The sequence below is a fragment of the Equus quagga genome, unplaced genomic scaffold, assembly GCF_021613505.1.
Source record: "Equus quagga isolate Etosha38 unplaced genomic scaffold, UCLA_HA_Equagga_1.0 1100_RagTag, whole genome shotgun sequence".
NCBI classification, from domain to species: domain Eukaryota; kingdom Metazoa; phylum Chordata; class Mammalia; order Perissodactyla; family Equidae; genus Equus; species Equus quagga.
In genome coordinates, this window is record NW_025795545.1 from 332379 (window position 1) to 341741 (window position 9363).

The 9363-nt window shown below is 39.3% G+C and overlaps 1 pseudogene; it reads right to left on the minus strand.

Moving 5' to 3' along the window:
• Positions 1 to 1797: 1797 nt before the first annotated feature.
• On the minus strand, positions 1798 to 2723 carry LOC124232729 (olfactory receptor 4S1-like; annotated as a pseudogene).
• Between the last annotated feature and the right edge of the window lie 6640 nt (positions 2724 to 9363).

Below are 9363 nucleotides of genomic sequence, written 5' to 3' on the forward strand. Positions count from 1 at the left end.
TCAACTGCTATTAGCTGTAGCCATGCTGTCCTACCTAAGGGTGGAAAAAACAAAACTGAGAAACTCTTCTAAAGTTCATTCAAGAGATTTATGCTCTCTAAATACACCTATTACAGTATATGGCATATGGGAAGAATTCAATGAGTCATTATTTATTATACACTTAAATATAAGCTCCATGAGTACAATAATTTTTGTGTTCTTCTTTTCTGTTGTACCTCCAGTTCCTACTCAGGAAAAGCATCATGGCATGGCCTGAGACCTGGACACTGGCTTTGCCCATCACTCCTTCCCCCAATTTCCCAGCCATATTGAGAGTTTGGTCTTTTGACCTGTCTTAGGAAGGAGAGAGGGCAGAATGGAAGATGGGTTGGAGATGGCAGAAGGTCTAAGACCTGTTCTTCATGGACACCTTCGCTGGCCCCACCTAGAGACTGCAGGGAGTTGGGGGCCAGTGCTTGACAGCTGAGATTTGGGCTAATGTCGCATGTACAACTTCACATTGCACCAGGCTCCACCTCAACCCATATTCACACCTTTGTGGCCTTTGTTTTGTTCCCCCAGCCCACTGCTGGGGAAGGGCTCAGCCATAGACCTGTATTGAATAAACAAACACAGATGGAAATAAAAAGAACAGACTTAACCTTATTCTGAGTGATCAATACATATTTGAGAAGTGAATAATCAATCTGGTAATTAGAAGGACTTCCAGAGAAAGGGCAGGGACAAAGTAGGAAATAAGATGATAAAAGGGAACAGAAGACTTTATAAAGAAACAGAGGCACAAGCAACCACTGCACAACAGACTTTGATGCAGGACTTTCCAAAGTCCCTTCTGTCCTCTAACAACCTGCTGAAGCTGCTATTGTTACTATCTCTATTTGTAAATGTGGAAAACTGAGACTCAAATAGATTAAATGACCAATAAATGGTTAATTAAGCAGGATGACAAATCTGGCTCTTCTAATTTCATCTTGCACAAAGTGTCTCCCTTTAGCAGCAAAATAGAGCAAAGAAAAGGGGTTTAATGGGGGCAGAAGTCCCTGCTTAGTTGGAAAGGAATCATCACTGCTGGACAAACACTGAGAAATTGTTCTCTCTGGCTTTGCTCCCCATCATCCTAGGCCACCATCAATCCTCCGTCCTTCAAAATCTCCTCATCTGTACTGCTTGATCTATTCACTCAAACTTAATCAAGGAATCTTGAGATGGGAATAGCCCTGAAAGCAGATTTAGGGAACCTGGATTCTAGCTCTCACCATGATCTGAACTTATTGTGTAACTTTGAGTAAATCCTTTAACCTCCCCATATTTATTCATTCTTCTGTCTGCTGAGAGCATGAAATGAAGCAAGATAAGTAAAATGACTTGAATATCATAACAGAGAAGAGAATGAATTTCACCAAGCACAGTGTATGCCACCATAAAGGAATTATCCAGTGATATTCTCCATGGTATTGATGACATACCTGAACTTCCAAGAGGCTCCTGCATTCACAGACTCTCACAGGTTTCCTGAATGAGCTCTTAAATATCACAGTAAGAGCCTCCTGGACTGTGACCACCTTGAGGGTAGAGATTACATCTTACTTTTGTTTGTATTCCCAATGCCTCACACTTTGCAGACAATCAATAAATATTTAATGAATGAAGCATTAAAGGAACATGTGGGATTATTATTATGAAAATAGCTATGAGGACAGTTGTCATTACAAGCTTCAAACTGGAGCTCCAAAGCCTATGTTAGATGTTATGAGAGTCTCCCAAGTTCCAGGATAGATGAGGTTCCCTGTAGTGTCACTTCTTCCCCAAGGCCCCCTTGACCCCAAACAGTTTCCTCATGGCATTTTTCACCTCACTGTTCCTCAGAGTGTAGATCAGAGGGTTCAGCAAAGGTGGCATGACAATGTTAAAGAGGATGACAAGTTTGTCAGCAACAGGGTGGTAGAGGGATGAAAGTACATGAACATGAGGGGCACAAGGACCAAAAGGACAGAGACAATGTGTGAGCAGCATGTGGACAGAGCCTTGCGCCAACCCTCAGATGACTGGCTTCTCAGCTTCAGTAAGATGACCATGTAGGAGATGACAAGGATGATGAAGGACACTAAAGATCATGCCGCTGTTGGCCACCACAATGAGCCCCACCACATAAATGTCAGCACAGGCCAGCTTCAGAAGGGGATGAACATCGCAGAAGAAGTTGTCAATCTCTTTGGGCCCACAAAAGGGCAGCTGGACAGTAAGGAGAGTCTGCAGGATGGAATGCAGAAAGCCAGCCACCCAGGAGGCCCCCGCCAGCAGGCCACACTTCTGCTGATTCACTATGGTTGTGTAGTGCAGGGTAGTACAGATGGCCACGTACTGGTCATAGGTCATGGCTGTGAGGAGGAAAATTTCAGTGCAACTGAAGAAGTGGGCAGAAAATAGCTGGGTCATGTAGCCATTGAAGGAGATTGTCTTGTGCTCCACGAAAGTGTCAGCAATCATCTTGGGTGTGGTAGCGGAAGTATAGCACAAATCAACAAAAGACAGGTGACTGAGGAAGAAATACCAGGAGCTTTCAGTTTCTTACTAGCATTGATGGTGATGATTACCAGAAGGTTCCCCAGGACAGTGAGGACGTGGAACAGGGAGAAGACCACAAAGCACACATGCTGCATCTCCCCGCTCTGGAAAAGGCCGAATAACACAAAATCAGTCACGTTGTTCTTGGTGCCCATGGATTCTCTGCCCCAAGCACCAACAAAGATGTTAATTCTACAAAGACACAAATTACGTGATTTAAGAAAGTTTCCCAAAACTAGGGAGTCAGAAAACTCTATTCAAGTCTAGTAATGATTCTAACACTCAGTTTTAATTGGAGGAGAGAGGTTCCCAACATCTATAAGCAATTCTCAGAAACAAGTTGAATTTCCTACAGTTCAACTGAATTCTGACACTGTCTATGTGGAGATAGCATCAGATACCACAGGTTAAGTGTTCAGTCCTCCAAGATTGCATTCCCACTTCTCACATCAGTTGCAAGCCCAGGTTTTATCAGCTGTGCTTCTGACCTAATGGCTAATGTTTGGAGGTTCCAACAACTCCCTCCTTGGGTTCATTGATTTTCTAGAACAATTCCCAGAACTCAGATAAAGATTTTACTTACTAGATTCTAGTTTATTAAAAAAGGATATAACTCAAGAACAGCCAGATGGAAGAGATGCATGGGGCAAGGTATGTGGTAAAGGCACACAGCTTCCATGCTCTCTGAGTGCATCTCTTTCCCGAAATCTTCACCAGTTCACCAACCCAGATGCTGTTCGAATCCCATCCTTTTGGGTTTTTGTGGAGGCTTCATTGCATAGACATATTGATTAAATCATGGCTGTTGACCACTGATGCAAGCTCCAACCCCTTTCCCTCAACTGGGTTTGAAGGGTTGGACTGAAAGTACTAACCTTGAAATCACGGGATCTGTTCCCCTGGTAACTAGGTCCTTACCCCTTCAGTAACTTAGGGGCATTTGAAAGTCAACTGCACTACTTTATGTTTTCTTCAAATTGTTTCAATGATGTCTTCTACTTTTCAGCATATAGGTTTTTCACCTCCTTGGTTAAATTTATTCCTAATTATTTTATTCTCAAAAATGTAAAAATAGAAATACCATATGACCCAACTATTCCACTTCTTGGCATTTATCCAAAGAATACGAAAACACTAATGCAAAAAGATGTATGTACCCCAAGGTTTATTGCAGCATCATTTACAAAAACCAAGACTTGGAAGTGACCCAAGTGCGCATCAGTGGATGAATGGATAAAGAAGATGTGGTATATATATATATACACAGACAGCACACACAGTGGAATACAAATCTTCCATAAAAAAGACAAAATCATGCCACTTGTGGCAACATGTATGAACCTAGTGGATATTATGCTAAGAAAAATGTTAGACAGAGAAAGACAAATACTATGTGATTTCACTCATATGTGGGAGATAAACAAAGAAACACATAAATAAGGAGAATGGATTAATGGTTACCCAAAAGAAAGGTGATGAGGGAAGGGCAAAAGGGATAGAGGGGTACATATGTATGGTGTTGAAGGAAAACTAGACATTTGGAGGAGAACACAATGCAGTCTGTAAAGAAGTCAAAATATAATGATGTACACCTGAAATTTAAACAATGTTATAAATCAATGCGACCTAAATAAAATATTAAAATAATTTTTAAACAACCAAAAGGTCGCCTCATTAATATAACAAAAGACATCTTGATCTCTCCCTCCGTCAGGAAATTCCAAGGGTTTTAGAAGCTCTGTGCTGTACATGGGACAAAGACCAAATATATATTTCTTACTATAATTCACAATAACATAAGTTCCCAGTTGTGTTATATACTAATTATGCACTTTGACAAATCAATTAACTTCTCATGACCTCAGTTTTGAAGTTTCAAAAGATAAATATATTTGTCAATTCCTCTATGTTCCGTTGCTCCTGGTACACACCATCATCATGATGTTTATGACATTGTTTTGTAACTGTTTATTTATATGTCTAGTCTCTCCACTAGGCCATGAGTTCCCTGATAGCAAGACTTCTGTCCACTTGTGTCTACATAATTTTAAATATCTAGCACATAGTATGCATTCAGTAAATGTTTGTGGAACAAAGGAATGAATAAATAGCTGCCCAGTCTATTGCAACGTGTCCGAAAATAAATTCCTGATTTTTCCTCTAAAACGTATTCTTCTGACAGGCATCTATCCCAGTTAAGGGTAAATACAACTTCCTGAATGCTAAACCTAAAAATCTTGGAGTCATCCTTGATTCCTCTTGCCATTTTGACTGTAGGGGAGGAATTTTAAAATGGAGTCAGATCTGCCTTTCCAAAAGAAACTGTCTTGCTGTCTTGAACCTTGAACTAGGCCAAAACTTTGGACTGGATAAAAAGAGTAATGATTTTATAAAACAAATTTTGAGAAGTCAGGTGGAGAACGGACATCATGATCACAAAGAAAGGATTGTGGACTTTCCGAAGAATGAATCAATGGTCAATCAATGTTTAGCCAAGACTAGCTTCTGCCTCCAATTCCAATGAAAATTCTTGGTAATATAACCTCCCCTCTTTGCCTTTAAAAGGCCCTGACTTTTACTCCCTAGTGGGACATTATTTGTGTTTCTACCTGAATCTATGCTCCCAAATGGCAATTCTTTGGTCCTGGATAAATGCTTTGAATCTTAAACTGGTTTTTGTTTTTGTAGGTTGATGCTCTTTTCTCATATCTCAAATCTAATCAGTTAAGAAATCCTTTTGTCTTTACCTTCACAACGTAAGGAAGATCTACTCTCACCAACTCCACAGCTTCCACCTTGTTCTGAGCCACAATCATCTCTCCTTTGCTTCCTAACTGGTGCCCCTAATTCTCCTCCTACCACATACCTTACCTCCAGTCTAATCCCATCTCAACAGCCAGAATGCTCCTACCACAGCCAGAATGCTCCCACAACAGCCAGCGTGCTCCCTAGAAGCCCTGCAGTGGGTATCCATTCCGTTCAAATTAAAACCCACACTTTTGCCGTGATGCACAAGGCCCTACATGATCTGGTCCCCATTGACTCTCTAACCTCCTCTTCTCCAATTCTCCCACTCTTTCCTCCTTTCCAAGCACACTAGCATCCTAAATATCTATCAAATATATCACACATGCTGCCACCTTGAGATCTGGGCAACTGGTTGTTCTTTATACCCAGAATATTCTTCTCCTTTATATATATTGGGTAACTGCCTCACTTCCCTGAAGACTTTGTGCAAATAACACTTTCTCGAGGAGGCTATTTGATCCCCTTTTAAAATTGCAACCTCTCAGCACTCCCAGTCTCTGTACTCTTTGCTGCTTTTTCTTCTTTCCACAGCACATATTGCTTTCAAAAATATTACATAATTTATTTATTACATTTGTATTTTATAGTCTGCTCCCTGACTAGAATATGAACTCCGTAAGGCAGGGTTCATTGTTTTATTCTCTAATGTATCAAGTGCCTAGAACATTGCCTGGTACATTGTAGGTACTCAACATTTCTTGATTAAATGAATGGATGATAGTTAAAGAGATCAAAAATAATGACAAAAACTTATACATATATAAGACTTTACCGTTGCTCATAATCTGATTTCACTGAGATAATATTTACTGACAGTAACATGTGCCAGACACAGGCTAAGATCCTTGTTTATATTATCTCAAATCAATACAACCATCTTTGGAAATGTATTTTACTTATTCTTTCGTTTTACATAGGCAGAGTTTTTCCTCAAGATCTTCCTTGGTCATAACTTATATGCATAACTCCTTTTTATGCCACAGCTAAACATAGTATGCAGGAAGCATTTTATCTACAAATCATGAGGTCCCATGCACATGTCTACCCTGGAACATGTATAGTGTCAGAACACAGACTAGAGACAGACCTGAAAAAATAATGAAAACATGCTGAGCAAATTAATAAATGAAGTAATAAATTATTGTCTCAGATTCTAAGTAGTCTGAGAATAAATTATTGTAAGATTAAAAATTGTATTAAATTCAACAGAGATTGTTGAACCCCTTAAGTGTCAACAAAGATTGTCACTGATTCTTAAGTACCTAGGACCATATGAAATGTCTTTTCCAATTGGGTTGTTTTAGGGATAAAATAAGACTTATTTTTAAAGGGGAGAAAGTTAGGTTGACATTAAGAAGTTAGGCTTTACAACTTCTTTTCTGGTACATCAATCAATAAACTTTGAAAACTATAGTCAGCTCTCCTGCGAGTACATCAGCAACAACTACAGGATGGTTCATAGTTATTAATGATTCATTGAAAGGGCAGGTTGGTAGAGAGTAGGGACAAAGGAAGTGAAATCCTACTGGATTGTGTTTGAGCATTGCTTTTATCACAATCTTTTTATTATTGTTGTTGCAAAAAATCAAGGCAAATGACATTGGATAATGGCAGAACAGTAAAGAGGATTCTCGATCGTACATTATAAGGAGTGCAATAATCTCCAGTCTCTGCATCTCTAGGACACTTAGGATGCTAGTAATGGGTGCACAGAAGACTAAGAGGAAGAATAGAAATGCCTGCAGCATGGACTCACTGAGGTTGGCGCAAAGGGTTTACACTAGAAGAGTCAAATTAAGGTGAAGTTGAAAATTAAGAAAGCAGTAAGCAATGACAACATCTGAGGCAGGAACAAAGAAATAATTGTCATCACTTGGGACATTCTGCCCAGGCTTATGAAGTATCTCCATTTCCCCAAAATTTCCTAGCAGGGAAGTTATGTATTTTACAGCAAAACTCTTCTACTCTCTTCTAAAATTCTGACAGTGGTTTGATCAGATGGTTACATTTACCCACAGGATAGAGAGGAGAAAGAGCTTTGGTAACAGCCAGGTGGTTTCCACCACTGAAGAATGCTATAAGAAAAAATAATACATTCATTGCATACACCCCAAGAAAGATTTTGGTAGCAGATAACTAACCTAAGCATTTTTTCAATAAAAATAAATTCTATCATATTTTGGTTTTGTTTAGAATTATAGTAAGTGTAAAATATGCGCATTGTTCCTATGTAGTTGTAACACTCCAAAAATAACCAATAAGGAATTTCTGATGTAAGATCAAAGGCCAGCATGAGATTGCACAGTTGGTCTCTGGGCTGTCATGTGAAAACTGCAGTAGGAGGCAGCACCACAGTCAGCAAGGCTCCAGGTGCTGGACTCAGATTCTGGGGCTCTCTGCTCTCTAGCTGAATGATGTTGGGGAACTTACTTGACCTCTCAGAAATTGTTTCCTCATATTAAGATGGAGCTCCTAATTCAATCACCTAGGGTGGCCATTGTGAGATACTGTAAAAACACATAGCACAGTCCCTGGCACTTAACAGGTGCTCAGTAAATGTCAAGCATAATTAGACCTCAATGGTTCTGTGTCAAACTCAGCTGAGAGATTGGTTTATAAGGGCAATGCCATAGGATTCATTTCCAAAGTTTTTATTTATATTCATTTAAAAAGATTTTTTATTAAATTTCAAGTAAAATAACAATAAATCTTGGAGTACCTAAAGGGAAATATGGTCAGCCACCTGCTCATAAAGCCAATTTCTCTAAGGATAAAGAATGAACAAAAAGCTCAGGTGGTCCAAGTCGATATTTATTCTCTCTTCCCTTCCATTCATGAGATGCTATTCCAACCCAGACTCTCCAGAGAAAATCACTACTATCATTATCATTTGTGTTTTACTTTTATGGTTTGTGTTATAAAATACTACATGCCTTATGTTATTTAATCCTCAAAACATTCTTATTATGTATTTACCATTCTTATTCCAATTTCACAGATAAGGAAAATGAGGCTCAGAAAGATTAAGTACATTGCTCGGGTTCATACATACTCACAAGAAATAATTTTGAAAGTAGAAAAATACAAGGAGAAATTAGGAACCATTCGTATTATGGCGTATTTCTTTCAGTGGTTTCCTTTAATTATGCAAACCCTTCTTACAAATCTGAATGAAATGTATATACAGTTTCATATTCAGCTTTTTTCTCTTCACACTTGATTTAAGCATTTCCCCATGGTGATAATTTTTTTTTGAGGAAGATTAGCCCTAACTGCCGCCAATACTCCTCTTTTTGCTGAGGAAGGCTGGCCCTGAGCTAACACCCATGCCCAGGTTCCTCTACTTTTTTTATATGTGGGGTGCCTACCACAGCATGGCCTGTCAAGTGGTGCCATGTCCACACTTGGGATCTGAACTGGCGACCCCCAAGCCCCCAAAGTGGAACGTTTGCACTTAACCGCTGCACCACTGGGCTGACCCCTCCATGATGATAATTTTCAAAAGAGGTCTTTAATGGTCCATTTTTTAAAAGTACCATAGTCTATTTCACCATTTCTCTGTTTATGAACTTTACGTTATTCCTATTTTATACTATAGTCCATGACCTTCATTTGTAAATCTCTGGATAATTTTCCTTAAGATCAGTTCATTAAAGTGAGAAGACTGAGGTGACAACCATGAACATTTTTAAGGTTCAGACATAATCTCATTCAGAATGAAGACAATGTCATTTCCTCTTCCAAGAATTAGAGAAGACACTAATAAAACAAGAACCATCATTAACTCCCACCTCAGACCACTCTTCTCCTGCCTAGATATCTCAACACCTTCAACCTCTCCTCCCAGGACTCATTTCAGTCCCACTTTCCTCCTCTATTGTACTCTCTGAATTCATCACACCATCCTTAAGACAGAAACATACCTTCAACCTTGCAGTTTGTGAGGACTTGAACAAGACTGAATAGAGGTGAAAAGGATTTTCCCAC